This window comes from Myxocyprinus asiaticus, chromosome 1 (assembly GCF_019703515.2).
Source record: "Myxocyprinus asiaticus isolate MX2 ecotype Aquarium Trade chromosome 1, UBuf_Myxa_2, whole genome shotgun sequence".
NCBI classification, from domain to species: Eukaryota; Metazoa; Chordata; class Actinopteri; order Cypriniformes; family Catostomidae; genus Myxocyprinus; species Myxocyprinus asiaticus.
The window spans coordinates 2457542-2471431 of record NC_059344.1 but is presented as its reverse complement, the minus strand read 5'-3'; the positions used below and the strand labels follow the sequence as shown (position 1 = coordinate 2471431).

Below are 13890 nucleotides of genomic sequence, written 5' to 3'. Positions count from 1 at the left end.
ACACTAAAATATTAACACAATTATAGAGGTATATAATGATGATTTGTGAGTTTTCACTGCAAAACAACCCCAAAAATGCAGCAAATTGCAGTGCAAAATTTTAGAAAAGCTTCAGCAAATTCAGTCATTTGGGCCACAAAAATCAGGAAAAAGTGCTGCGAAATCCTGGTGGGACTGAATATTATAAGCATGTCCATATTTATATTGTTCTAATTCATTGCATACAGTCAGTTTACACTACCAACTTCTTGTGAATGCGCTGTCATTGTTTATATCACTGGCGCTTGTGGGAATGGACTATATAATAGTATGCAGACGCTGCACTAACCGGAGAAAACCTCAGAATTAAACTGCATTTGACCCAGCCCATTAGCGTGTCACGCATGTGATTTTGCCAAACCCACTTAAGCCTAGACTTGGTGCATGCTTGGATGAAAATACCAAAACTTCATGGCCATGCCCACTGACTTTTGGGCTTATGACTTAAAGCTTAGCAATGCACTTAGCGCTTAGTGTTAGGGCTCTTAAAATAGGGCACTTTAAATGCATTTAGTTTAATCCTTGAGTTTAAGCAAAACATATTTAGGCACTGTTTATTTATTTATAATCATATCGTGAACTTTATGTATTGTTACAAGCTTAGTCGGGGCATGACTAGTTTTTTGTGTGTGTGTGTGTGTGTGTCAGGTACCAGCTGATAAAGCCTCTGTTCTTCCCTGATGAGCCCACAGTCAACAATGAGCCACTGTATGAAACTATGGAAGGAAAGATGGGGGATTTCATTGCCGAAATGCGGCAGCACACCACCACACTCATTAACACAGTCTGTGAGTCTGAGATCCTGTGTACACTCTGTATTAACATCATTTTCAGTTTCCACTGACTCAAACTTTACATGACTGACTCAAATTATATATATATATATATATACACACACACACATTTATAATGGCTGTTGATTTAACACGTTAATTTAGTGTGATTAATTATATAAATATAATACATTAAAAAATGTATGCAGTTAATAATGCCCCCTGATGCAATAAAAATACAGATGTTCCTACACTGTAAAAAAAATATCCTGTTATATTTACAGTAAAAACATCCTGGTTACTTGCGTAACCTCCGTTCCCTGATGAAGGGAACGAGACGTTGTGTCGATGTAGGGACACTAAGGCCAATGAATATTGGCGAGTGGTATTTGCATGCCACTCCCCCGGACACACGGGTATAAAAGGAGCTGGTATGCAACCACTCATTCAGGTTTTATGCTGAGGAGCCGAGACAAGGTCCGGCCATTTCAGCGGGTAGTTCAGCGTTGTGGCAGGAGGGACACAACATCTCGTTCCCTCCATCAGGGAACGGAGGTTACGCAAGTAACCAGGACGTTCCCTATCTGTCACTCACTCGACGTTGTGTCGATGTAGTGACATAGGGGTCCCTATACGAAACGCCGCAACTGGCTGAACTGTGTTACGTGAACTGGCGGTGTGTGATGGGCAGACCGCTGTGTGCCTCGTAGCCAGTGCACCAGGCCAACATGTAACCTCCCCCAACATAGTTATGAGTGTCAAACGGCCCTATGGGGACAAGTCGACTACCCAAAAGATAGAGACAGGCTAACCCAGTCGTGGCCTCTTTTCTCATTCTTTTTTTCCACTCCCTAAAAAAGAAGGGGGATTATCCGACTGGGCCGCCAGGTCTAGTTGGGGGGTGTCCCTCCCAAGGGGAGGACACCACGGAGACCACACCTCGATCAAAGAGAGGGGGGGATATTTAAGTGGAAAAATATGTCACATGGTCTTGCCGACCATGTGGACAGTCTCATGGTAGATCCTACCCAACGGGAGAGGAGTTGCTACAAACATGGAGACTGTGGCAGAGGGGGATCTGCCCAAGGAAGATGCAGTTTGCCAACAGGGAAATGAATTCGCAGAAGATATACATCGCATGGGGTTACATTACAGGGAACAGCCACATGCAGAGCACCTACCCCAGAACAGGGCTCTTAGTTAGCACGAGTACTGGGCCAGCAGTGAGTCTCTCCGAAAACTCGACTGCCACAGGGCTCGGAAAAAGTCAACCAGGGAACATAGTTTGTGAACACTACTGGGAATTAATGGCACACGTCTTCAACTCAGAGGAGGTGAAAGGCACTATGTGCAAGCGATACACCTGGCCGGCTATCCCGGGCTTATCCACTTGTATTGCGTGCCACTACCTGGGACGAAACCGGTTCCACCCGGAGGTTGTAGAACCTTGCAAAGGTGTTGGGTGTTGCCCAGCCTGCTGCTCTGCAAATGTCTGTTAGAAAGGCACCCCTGGCCAGGGCCCAGTAGGCCGCTACACCCCTGGTAGAATGGGCTCGTAGCCCTACCGGGGGTGGCACGTCCTGGCCGTGATATGCCATAGCTATGGCGTCAATGAGCCAGTGGGTGATCCTCTGCTTGGAGACAGTGCTTCCTTTCCGCTGTGCACCAAAGTATACAAAGAGCTGCTCAGAGATCCTAAAGCTCTGCGTGCGATCCAAATAGATGCGTAAAGCACGCACCGGACACAGCAACGACAGGGCTGGGTCTGCCTCCTCCTGGGGCAGCGCTCGCAGGTTCACCACCTCGTCCCTAAAAGGGGTCGTGGGAACATTGGGCACATAGCCCGGTTGGGGTCTCAGGATCACGTGAGAGTAGCCTGGACCAAACTCCAGGCACGTTTTGCTGACAGAGAACGCTTTCAGGTCTCCTAACCTCTTGATGGAGGTGAGCGCAGTCAGGAGGGCAGTCTTCAAGGAGAGTGCCTTAAGCTCAGCTGACTGCAAAGGCTCAAAGGGGGCTCTCTGTAGACCCTGAAGAACTACAGAGAGGTCCCATGAGGGAACGAGGTGCGGTCTGGAGGTGTTCAGCCTCCTGGCGCCTCTCAGGAACCTGATGATCAGGTCGTGCTTCCCTAAGGACTTACCGTCCACTGTGTCGTGGTGTGCTGCTATAGCAGCAATGTACACCTTCAACATGGAAGATGACAGCCGCCCTTCCAACCTCTCCTGCAGGAAAGAAAGCACCGATCTGACTGCATATCTCTGGGGGTCTTCACGTTGGTAAGAACACCATTTAGCGAACAGACACCACTTAAAGGCATACAAGTGCCTCGTAGAGGGGGCCCTAGCCTGAGTGATTGCCTGAAACCTCCGCAGAGCGAGCAGAATTGCCAACAACTTGAGGCAGTTGATGTGCCAATGCAGTTGAACGCCTTCAAACAGGCCAGTACCGACTGTGCTTGCTCGTTTTTGAGGCGCGCTGTCAAAGAGACTGAGTCCAACTCCAAACTGAGGAAAGAAATGCTCTGAACCGGGAGGAGCTTGCTCTTTTCCCAGTTGACCCGAAGCCCAGTCGGCTGAGGTGTGAGAGCACCCTGTGTGCACACAACATGTGTCCCTGTGTGCACACAACATGTCCCGAGAGTGAGCTAGGATTAGCCAATCATCGAGATAGTTGAGAATGCGAATGCCCACTTCCCTTAACGGGGCAAGGGCTGCCTCTGCGACCTTTGTGAGACGTGAGGGGACAAGGACAGGCCGAAAGGGAGGACCTTGTACTGATAAGCCTGACCCTTGAATGCAAACCGCAGGAAGGGTCTGTGTCAAGGTAGAATCGAGATGTGGAAGTATGCGTCCTTCAGGTCTACCGCCATGAACCAATCTTGATGCCGGATGCTCACCAGAATGCATTTTTGCATCAGCATCTTGAACAGGAGTCTGTGTAAAGCCCAGTTCAGTACTCGCAGGTCCAAGATTGGCCACAACCCACTGCCCTTTTTCGGATGAAAGCAAGCCACGACCGCAACGTTGCCATGGTCATGTTCTTGCAGTGAGAACATGAACCATCCATGAATGCTGCCTCCATGTGGGTCACGTCCAGGCATGAAAGACAGTGATCATGACCGTCTGAAGTTGAAAGGTAACGAACGCAACCAGGAATAACACATAATCGGAAAGGCATCTTTAAAAAGACGCGTCTTTAAAAAGACGTTCCGTGTGTGCCGCTCTTTTAGAGAAATATACTCTTTCAGAAAATATACTCTCTTTTTTCTGCCGAAGCGCCCAGTGGCGTTCTCTGCATTGCACCAGTGCAGAGGAGGGAGAAGCCACTGAAATGCGCCGTCAGAACCAGGTGAATGAACGGTCGTGAGAATTCAGCTCAATGAGCATGACCGGTTGGCTCCGAAGAGAAAATCTGAATGAGTGGTTGCATACCAGCTCCTTTTATACCCGTATGTCCGGGGGAGTTGCATGCAAATACCACTCGCCAATTTTCATTGGCCTTTTATCAAAGACCAGAGGTGTCTCGGGCTCCCAAGAGTGACCCCTAGTGTCACTACATCGACACAACTTTGAGTGAGTGACAGATAAGGAACTGCCAGCTGTGGTTGTCAGAAATTAACTGTAAAAAATATGGTAACCACACTTCAGGCTTTATGGAATGTCATTTTGATGCCTGTATATTTTACGGTGCATTACCATTTATATTATTAAATTTATAAATAAACTTAATCCTTTAAACTTCTGAAACTGTAAACGTCTGATTTTCACTTTTAATGTATTGTTAATCACCGTAGTTTTTACAGAAAGGCACATGATTGTATAAAGTTCATCAGTAGTGGACTTTCCAGGAGCAATGACCAATAAACATGTAGAGACAGTGCTCAGTGTCACTCACACAAACACTAAACACCATCAGTGTAACACATGTGAAATTAACATAATGTAATAAACATTAACTAAACTACATCAAATATAACACAGAACACCCCAATGTACATAACTGATATTAAAAATAAGAAGAAACAACTATTCCCATAACAAATAATGAAATGTGATGGGTAATGCAGGGAATTCTAAGAAATTTATTTTATTTTTTTACCATAATTTTAACAATAATTTACTGTAAAAAGTGCATGTTAAACATAATACTAATTTTTACCGTTAATTATACGGTAAAATCACTTTTTACATGTAAAAATAAAATTTTTACAACATTATACTGTAAAATTACATGTATTGTCTTTTTAAATATATTATAATGGTTTACCGTATATTTTAAGGAAACTGCCCATTTACCAATTAAAGTTTTTTTTTTTTTTTTTACTATAGCATTTTTGCAGTCTTTTACCATAATTTTTTTTTTTTACAGTGTACCATATGAGCAGCATTTCAAGCGTAAAAGTGCGTGTGTTTTTACGATCCACATCAATAGCTGGCAGCATGCCTCAACAAACCTCACAAGCAGCAGAAACAGAATGAGAACCGCTCACTGAGAAGGAGAACAACAGAAAACAGTAATCTTGTGATTTTCAAAGTTTCCACTACTTTAAACTTGACAAAGCATCCTAAAAATGTGGCATTTATGATGCTGAATACCAGTGAGATGCTGCAAACACGTCCATCTGAGGCACACACATGTACATAGAGCGACAATTTGAAATAGTGCAGAAGGAACGCAAGAACGCTTACTGTGAGAACTGAACACATCGATGAACTCAGTGCAAAACAGATTGCTGTCAACTGTAGGCTTGTTCAATGATATGATAATAAAACAAACAATACATTGTGTTCTAAAGCAACTTTTGTGTTGTGGAATCAATGCTTTACTCATCTGCCACAAGAATTCAATTTTTTTCAAACTGAATTTCAATCCGAATTATATGTTGATTATAGGCCCTATATATAATATAATATGAATTATCGGTTTGGGGGCCTGTCTCAGCAAAAAATGATGTATTCAATTTATTTGATTAATCAGCATGTCAAGTAATTAATTTGATTTAAAAGTGTAATCAATTGACAGCCCAAAAATATACATATACATATATAAAAAGTAAATAATGCTAAATAGATAAGTGCAATATGCGATTTCAAGTCATAATATTTATTGATGGAATACATGGAATTTGGACATGTTATGAAAAGCTCAAATGTGACCCAAATGATGAAAAGGTGATTATTTTACAAATTGTATTTTATTTATTATTGTGATCTGATCATCTGAGATGAATGTTAACACCAGGTGCAAGTGTGGTCTGGGGTCTTATGAGCATCTTATATTTTTGTTCTTTTTTATTTAAACATTTTTTTAAGGTGAATTTGATGGTGGAGATGGTGAGGAGGATGATGATGAAGAAGAAGAGGAAGATGTTGAAGACAGCTTCGATGAAGACAATGACAGCAGCAGTGATATAGAGGGTGAGGATGAGATGAGGAATGAGGAAGAAGAAGAGCAGAACCACAGCGAGTCAGCAGATGAAGAGTACACTCCAGAGGAGGAAGATGATGAATAGTACTGCGCTGCTGTCACTCTCTTTAGTTTACAGAGCCAAAGACTGACCTCAAACCAGCCACAATCTCATGTGTTCTCACACAATGCATTTAAGATGCACTTGGACTGCAATTTGAAGTGTGAGTCTGTGTGTGTGTGTGTGTGTGTGCGCGTGCACAGAGAGAGAGAGAGTGAGAGAGAGAGACATTATACAGAATGTTCTTATCGTAATAAATTTTTTGGTGGAATGTTTATGTTGTTATTTAAGCAGAGAATAAGAACGAAATGTATAATGAAAAATGTGTTTGTGTGTGTGAGTGTGTGTGTGTATGAGTATGTGGGTGGGTTTGGGTGGTTTATGAGGAATTTGTTTTAGGTTATAAACTGGTAATTACAAGGGTATTGTGCTATAAATGTGGTTTATGAGGACATTTCTAGTATCCTCATAATTCAAATCACTTAAAAAACATTTTTTGTTGAGGGTTAGGTTTAGGGGTAGGGTTAGGTTTAGGGGCATAGAATCTATAGTTCATACAGTATAAAAATCATTATGTTTACGGAGAGTCCTCATACTGATAGCTGCACCAACGTGTGTGTGTGTGTGTAAGAATGTGTGTGTAAGAGTGCAAAAAATGTAATTCCACAATGTAAATTTGACATGAATTTTAGCCATGAAGTGAACATCTGTCAGTATATTTAAGAGAATGGCTTGTGTGTTGAATTAAAGATATATATATATATAGTTTATATGTTTTTGACAGTATTATTTGTTTGAGGGAAAATAAAAAATAAATTCCAGTCAGACATGTTCCATAGATGGCACTTTGGAACTGGCTTAATTTGCACTTTATTTTCATGATTTGGTGGTTTTCTTTCTGTCAAGATGTTTAAAAAATAAATAAAAAATTGTCTTTTCAAGAAGAGGTGATGTGGATGGAATAAAGTATAGTTTATTTAATAACAACAATTGCATGGGTGCAACCATCACTTAATTTAATTATTATTATTATTTAAAAATTTTTTTTTTTTTTTAAACATCCTGGACAATATTTTATCAGTACAGGAACTTTAAATCAGTTTCAATCAGACTAAATTTGTAAAATTAAGTGAAATATTCTGATATTTAATTTCCAAAGTGTTTAAAAAATGTCAGTTATGAGCTCTTGTCTGCAGTGTTAGAATTTTTTATTTTTGTATTTTTTATTTTTTTACTATTTGAACTTGTAATAAATTATAAGTAATATAATAAAAAATAATAAATATTTATAATAAATATTTCAATTTGTGCAATTCATTGGAAAATGTTACGATTGTATTGTCCACAACAACAAGTCAGCACTACATTGCTTTTGCTTAAATTGATCCAGGAATTTCTTGACCAAATTGGAGAAAAACAGTGTAACAGCACATGAAACAACAGAGGGTGACTGTGGTCCATACTTAGTGTTCCAAACCAGGTCTCTACTAAATACTGTATGGTCAAAGATAACCAGAATTTGTGTGTTGGTTATTTCTGTAAATGTGTTAATCTCAGTTCTTATTTGGATTAGCGCCGTGGTTATGGTTGTGTACATGTATGTGGTTGTGCAGCCCTCACACATTTACACCCCCATACATGGAGACATTCCCAGGTCATATTTCACCCTAAAATCAAAAATTAATTGTATTTTCTTAACAAATGTCAAGCCTATTTTTAGGACCATTATGATTTATTGCACTGTGAAATTACGTTCATTTAAAAAAAAATAAACAATTGAGTAAACAATTAAGACCATGTTTAATTTAATTTCATTTTAGGCTTTCTGTGGCGCATTACTAATTTTGTTTCAGTCATTGAAATGTATCTTTAAGAACAGGATTTTGAGTTTACTTGAGCCACTTTATTAACTTTGATATGATGAAATGCTTTAATGTACACATTTATTATAATCTGAATATGTCATCTTTTGTGACAGGGAATCAGAGAAAGAGAGTTGAGGTGAGTTGGCATGTCTGTCACATGTCCTCCATTTTGAATCGGCAAGTGTGTCATACCTCTAACTGAAGAGAGTGAAATCTCAGCAAAACAGTTCGCAAGTGTCCGCAAAAATCTATAATATATATGTCCTCCTGTGTGGACTGTGTTTTGTCTTCGCTATATGCTATGAATAATTTCATTTAAACTGACTGATCTCAGTTCAGAACACTCTGGGCAGTCAGTAAAGGGTTAAACTTTCAATGCACCATGTGACAAATGTCATGTCATGAGTTATGTGGCAAAACAACATGGTGCCAATCACAGCAGAGTTTGTCTTAAGGAGAATCGCCAACAAAACTAAATCTGGTAAGAAACCTAATTAAGTCTTGAGTCTCTAGTTTCATCCGAAATACCATTTTGAACATTTCAGCAATTTATCACAAAGCACAATGACCACTGACGTGGACAACAAGACAATTTTTTCCTTAGAAATCCTGTATTTACTGTGCATTATCACACTGAGAATCAGTGGGTTTATCCAAAAGCTGAAAAATGTTGCATTCAGAGGCTTTATATGGAGTTAGGATGAAAATAAGGTGCATTTCAAACTGACCAGTGCAGACAGATAGCACACTGGAGGTTAAGTCATTCACTAAATAGGGTGCAAGGGTGCATCCTATAGCTTTCTATGCAGCAAGTGTATTCACTCCTAAAATCCAACCAAAAGTTCAGTTTTGGGCTGCAGGTGATGTTTGGATCACTCAAAATGTTTGGCAGACATGGGACAATGATAATCAGTACATAGATTCAGAATTTATAATGCTAAATCTTATTTTAACATGGTTGGCAGTGACTGGACTATGCTGGCCATTACTTTGAATCACAATGAATTATGCTAATTTCTGATTGGTAGAATGCTTCAGCATTAGCTATCTCTTGTCTGATTGACAGTGCAGAGAGAGAACATTGAGATTTTGTTGCCAAAGTAGAAAATAAATAAATAAATAAATAACATAAAAGTGAAAGCAAGTCAAATCATTTGTGTGTGTGCGTGTGTTTTCCCAATTCACATTGTTCCAAAGCAGCTTTACAAAACAATCAGCTGTAATGTCTGAAACATCTCATGAATACATGAATAACCAACACTCCTGGAAAAATAATAAACAATAATAATTATATATATATATATATATATATATATATATATATATATATATATATATATATATATATATATATATATAATTTCACAGCTTAGTCTCGTTGTCCCCTTATGAGGACATAATTTTTTAGGAAAACTGTTTGCTCTATTTATATATAATTAGATACAAATTAATAATTTGTTATAGCAAATTATACTTCTTGGAAGGCAGGGTATTGTTTAGATTATTTTGGGGAATTGCATATTGCAAAACAAGAATAAGGAAAGCACAGGGCCCAGATGGCGTTTCACCTGCATGTCTTAGATCCTGTGCTAACCAACTGGCCCCCATCTTCACACAGATCTTCAATAGATCACTGGAGCAGTGTGAAGTCCCATGCTGCTTCAAACATTCCACTATCATCCCATCCCAAAGAAACCAAAAATCACAGGACTTAATGACTACAGACCTGTCGCCCTGACATCTGTGGTCATGAAGTCATTTGTGGATGATGCAGTCAACATGGGATTGCATCATATCCTGCAACATCTGGACAGACCAGGGACATATGCAAGGATCCTTTTTGTGGACTTCAGTTCAGCTTTCAACACCATCATCCCAGCTATTCTCCGGACTAATGGAACAGGCTCTTAAGTCCGCCTAGTAGGGGAATACTACAACGTTACCCTGGAAGACCTAGAAGTGACAGGATCTTAGTCCCCTCCCCTGGTGCTTTGAGTCTCAGTATACACAGTAAGTGTGTATATGTTTTAGCTTACCTATTGTGTAATAAACTGCAGGAATAAGAAGTGTGGGCTTCAGGCAATTAAGTGTCAACACGGTAGCATCCTGAAGAATAAAAGTGATGCAAAATAATAACTTAAGCTCACGTTCCCACCCCCCTAAACCTAATAGTGTAAGTGAGATGCCCCTACTCCAAGGTAAGTTTCACAAATAATAATGAAATAAAATAATAAAACAAATAACAGGTTCTCTGAATTTGTCTTACAACCTTTATGAGTCTTCAAGGCTTAACAATTTTAAACACTTTATATAACACCCCTCAGATATAAATTCTTTCAAATGAATTTCAATATCTGGACACACAAATTAACTCACTAGTAACACTGGATGTTATTAAACAAACTCAATCAAATCAAAGACTCTTGTAGTACAATTTCCAATGAATTCACTTCACATAACTCTGATGACTCTTAACTTCGTTCAAATGACTCTTTTGAATCAACTTTATGATTCAGTTTCCATTTGACTCAGATTCACATAAAATAGTTCAAAATCACAGTTCAGGTTCATAATTCAGATAATAACTCAGTTCAGTTCAATCTAACTCAAACTGCCAGATTGTAGCAACGATGACTTTGATGCGTCGACTTTGCGATGACTTGCGATGACTTATGATGACTTGTAACTTGTGATGACTTGTAACAGTGAAACAAAACATCTGAGACAGGACAATGAGGAGATGTCGTCTGGTTGGCAGGGTAATAAACACAAAAAACACCAGAGAAGCTTCAGCGCAGCTTGGGAAAACTCTGGAACTTTCTGGATCAAAATGGCGCGGCTCAGTCACAGCACGCTCGCGGCCCACTTGAATAGGATCAATCCACAAAAACAAGTAAAACACTTCTTGAAAGCAAATTTTGATCGTCTGCAATTGTTAGACTCTTCTGAATGCCAAAAATACTCAGAAAAAGGGAAAAAAATCACTCAATTTAACTCTTGTTCTAGTGCACTTACAAGTGTACTAAAGCAATTTGCTGGAAAACAACGTATCACGATCTATGACACGGTTCATAGATGACTCCAAACATGCAGTATCTCTTTTGTGCTCTCGGCCAGTTTCTAACACCATTCTCCGTTCAATGGCGCAATCAACCGAACTTCTGCTTCAACTACGTCTTCAGTTTCACACGATCACATCGATGTACACTTAACTCACAAAACTTAAACTGACTGTGTGCCTCTGTCGTCCTTTACATTTTCAGCGGAGAAAATGTCTAGTTCTTACACAGCGATCACGGCGTGTCTCTCTTCTCGCACAGCAAGCGCAGCGCTACTGTGTTCTCCAACATCCAAGGCGCGACTGACTTCTACTTCTCTCTCGCGCACAATGTAGACAGCGCCACCCACCAAAATAAAAGTCCCTTAGAGAAAAATATATCACTGTTACACTAAATTACACCAACTCTCTGTTCCCATGTCTATCTGTCAGTGGATTACCAGCTTTCTGACAGACAGGCAGCAGCTTGTGAGACAGGGGAAACTCACTTCCAGCACCTGTACAATCAGCACTGGTGCCCCCCAGGGATGTGTGCTCTCCCCACTACTCTTCTCCCTCTACACCAATGACTGCATCGCCAGGGACCACTCTGTCAAGCTCCTGAAGTTTTGCAGACGACACCACTGTCATCGGCCCCATCCGAGATGACGATGAGTCTGCATACAGAAGGGAGGTTAAACAGCTGGCTGTCTGGTGCAGTCAAAACAACCTTGAGATGAACATGCTCAAAACGATTATTGTGGACTTTAGGAGGAACACCCCAACACTGTCCTCCCTCACCATTCTAAACAGCACTGTGGCAGCAGTGGAGTCATTCAGATTCCTGGGCACTACCAACTTACAGGACTTGAAGTGGAAGACCCACATTGACACATTGTACAGCAAAGGTTGTACTTCCTTCGCCAGTTGAGGAAGTTCAACCTGCCACAGGCGCTGCTGATACAGTTCTACTCAGCAGTCACTGAGTCTGTCCTCTGCACTTCTACAACTGTCTGGTTTGGTTCAGCTACGAAATCAGATATCAGAAGACTACAAAGGACAGTTCGGACTGCTGAGAGGATTATTGGTTGCCCCCTGCCCTCCCCTCAAGAACTATACACTTCCAGAGTGAGGATAACGGCTGGAAATATCACTCTGGACCCCACTCACCCTGCCTACTACCTTTTTGAACTGTTGCCTTCTGGCTGACGCTTCAGAGCACTGAGCACCATCAGGCACAGAAACAGTTTTTTCCCCCAGGCTATCCATCTCATGAACAGTTAAAACTGCCCCTTTGAGCAATAATTAATGAGCAATACACAGTTTAGTCTTTTTATATTATCCAACACATCCAACCTCTTCTGCCATTACATTCCCTTGCACTGTACATAACCGATTTGTATTTAGATTTGCACTACATATGTGTATGTGTGTGTGTATGTATGTATGTATGTATACATATTCATATATATGTGTGTGTGTATATGTGTATATATATATATATATATATATATATATATATATATATATATATATATGTATGTGTGTATGTGTGTGTATGTATATATATTGTCTATTGTGTATTCTATATATACTTTTTTCTATTTTTTTTATTCAATTTTAATTATTTTTTTAAAAAGTCTTGTTGCTGTTTTTGTATTGTTGTGTACTGGAAGCTCCTGTCACCAAGACAAATTCCTTGTATGTGTAAGCATACTTGGCAATAAAGCTCATTCTGATTCTGATTTTGATATCATGTTATTACAGTTTGAACAGCTGTGGTCTGTTGAACTTTCCTTTCTTGCAGTGTCACAGAGATGAAGGTGGTTTGAACTGGCACTGTCCATCTACTAGAATCAGTTACTGAGTTTTCCTGGGTTTGTCTATAAAACTGATATGACAATGATTGATGTTTTTAAATAAATCTAATGCTGACAACTAGTTTCCAATTCTTGGTTCCAGTCATCATGTTTACTGTTCACTCTTTGCTGAAAAATAAAACACAGGAAAGTAAATAGTCCTAAGTAAGAATAGTACTAAGAAAATAGTACTGTACACAACCGATTGTCACTGCCAAGGCATCCAACACAGATGCTTGTGCAAGAGTTCTGCATGTCACTATATAGAAAAAGCAAAGTCGCCCCTTACCATCTGTATATGATGCAGCCTGTAAGTGTTTTCAATGAGAAACTTTTGGCATCAACACTGACACAAAGGACATCAGAAATTTATCATCATGAAGCTATGTTGGGGTATAATTTTGACATAGGTGGGGCAGTTTGTTGCTCTGAGCACCATGGATTATGAATAACCGAATAAGTTTTACAATATTCAACACATAAATGCACTACCTGAACGTGTTGTGCCATTGCATAATTCACTATGAAATTGACTGGGAGATATAACAGGAACGATTTAATTGTCAAAGAACTTTGATTGCTTCACACAATACTGCCAAAGTATCAGTATGAATGAATGAACGTTGAATAAACGTTACATTTATATGCCACTTTTCTGACACTACACTCAAATCGCTTTACACAGTGAACCGGGGACTCTCCTCAACCACCACCAGTGTGCAGCATCCACCTGGATGATAGCCATAGTGCCCCAGTACACTCACCACACACCAGCTATTGGTACACACAACAAAAGCAGTGATGAGAAAATAAAATAAGAATGATAATAATAGTAATAATGCTAAAG

The 13890-nt window shown here is 39.9% G+C and overlaps 2 protein-coding genes and 1 pseudogene across 3 annotated transcripts in view; 2 read left to right on the top strand and 1 right to left on the bottom strand.

Moving 5' to 3' along the window:
- LOC127441958 (E3 ubiquitin/ISG15 ligase TRIM25-like) overlaps window positions 1–6400 on the top strand; it is a 111969-nt pseudogene extending 105569 nt beyond the window's left edge.
- Window positions 1–13890, top strand: part of LOC127441903 (E3 ubiquitin/ISG15 ligase TRIM25-like) — a 150421-nt gene that overhangs the window by 23990 nt on the left and 112541 nt on the right. The window lies entirely within an intron of this gene.
- Window positions 1–13890, bottom strand: part of LOC127442362 (histone H2A-like) — a 129727-nt gene that overhangs the window by 97174 nt on the left and 18663 nt on the right. The window lies entirely within an intron of this gene.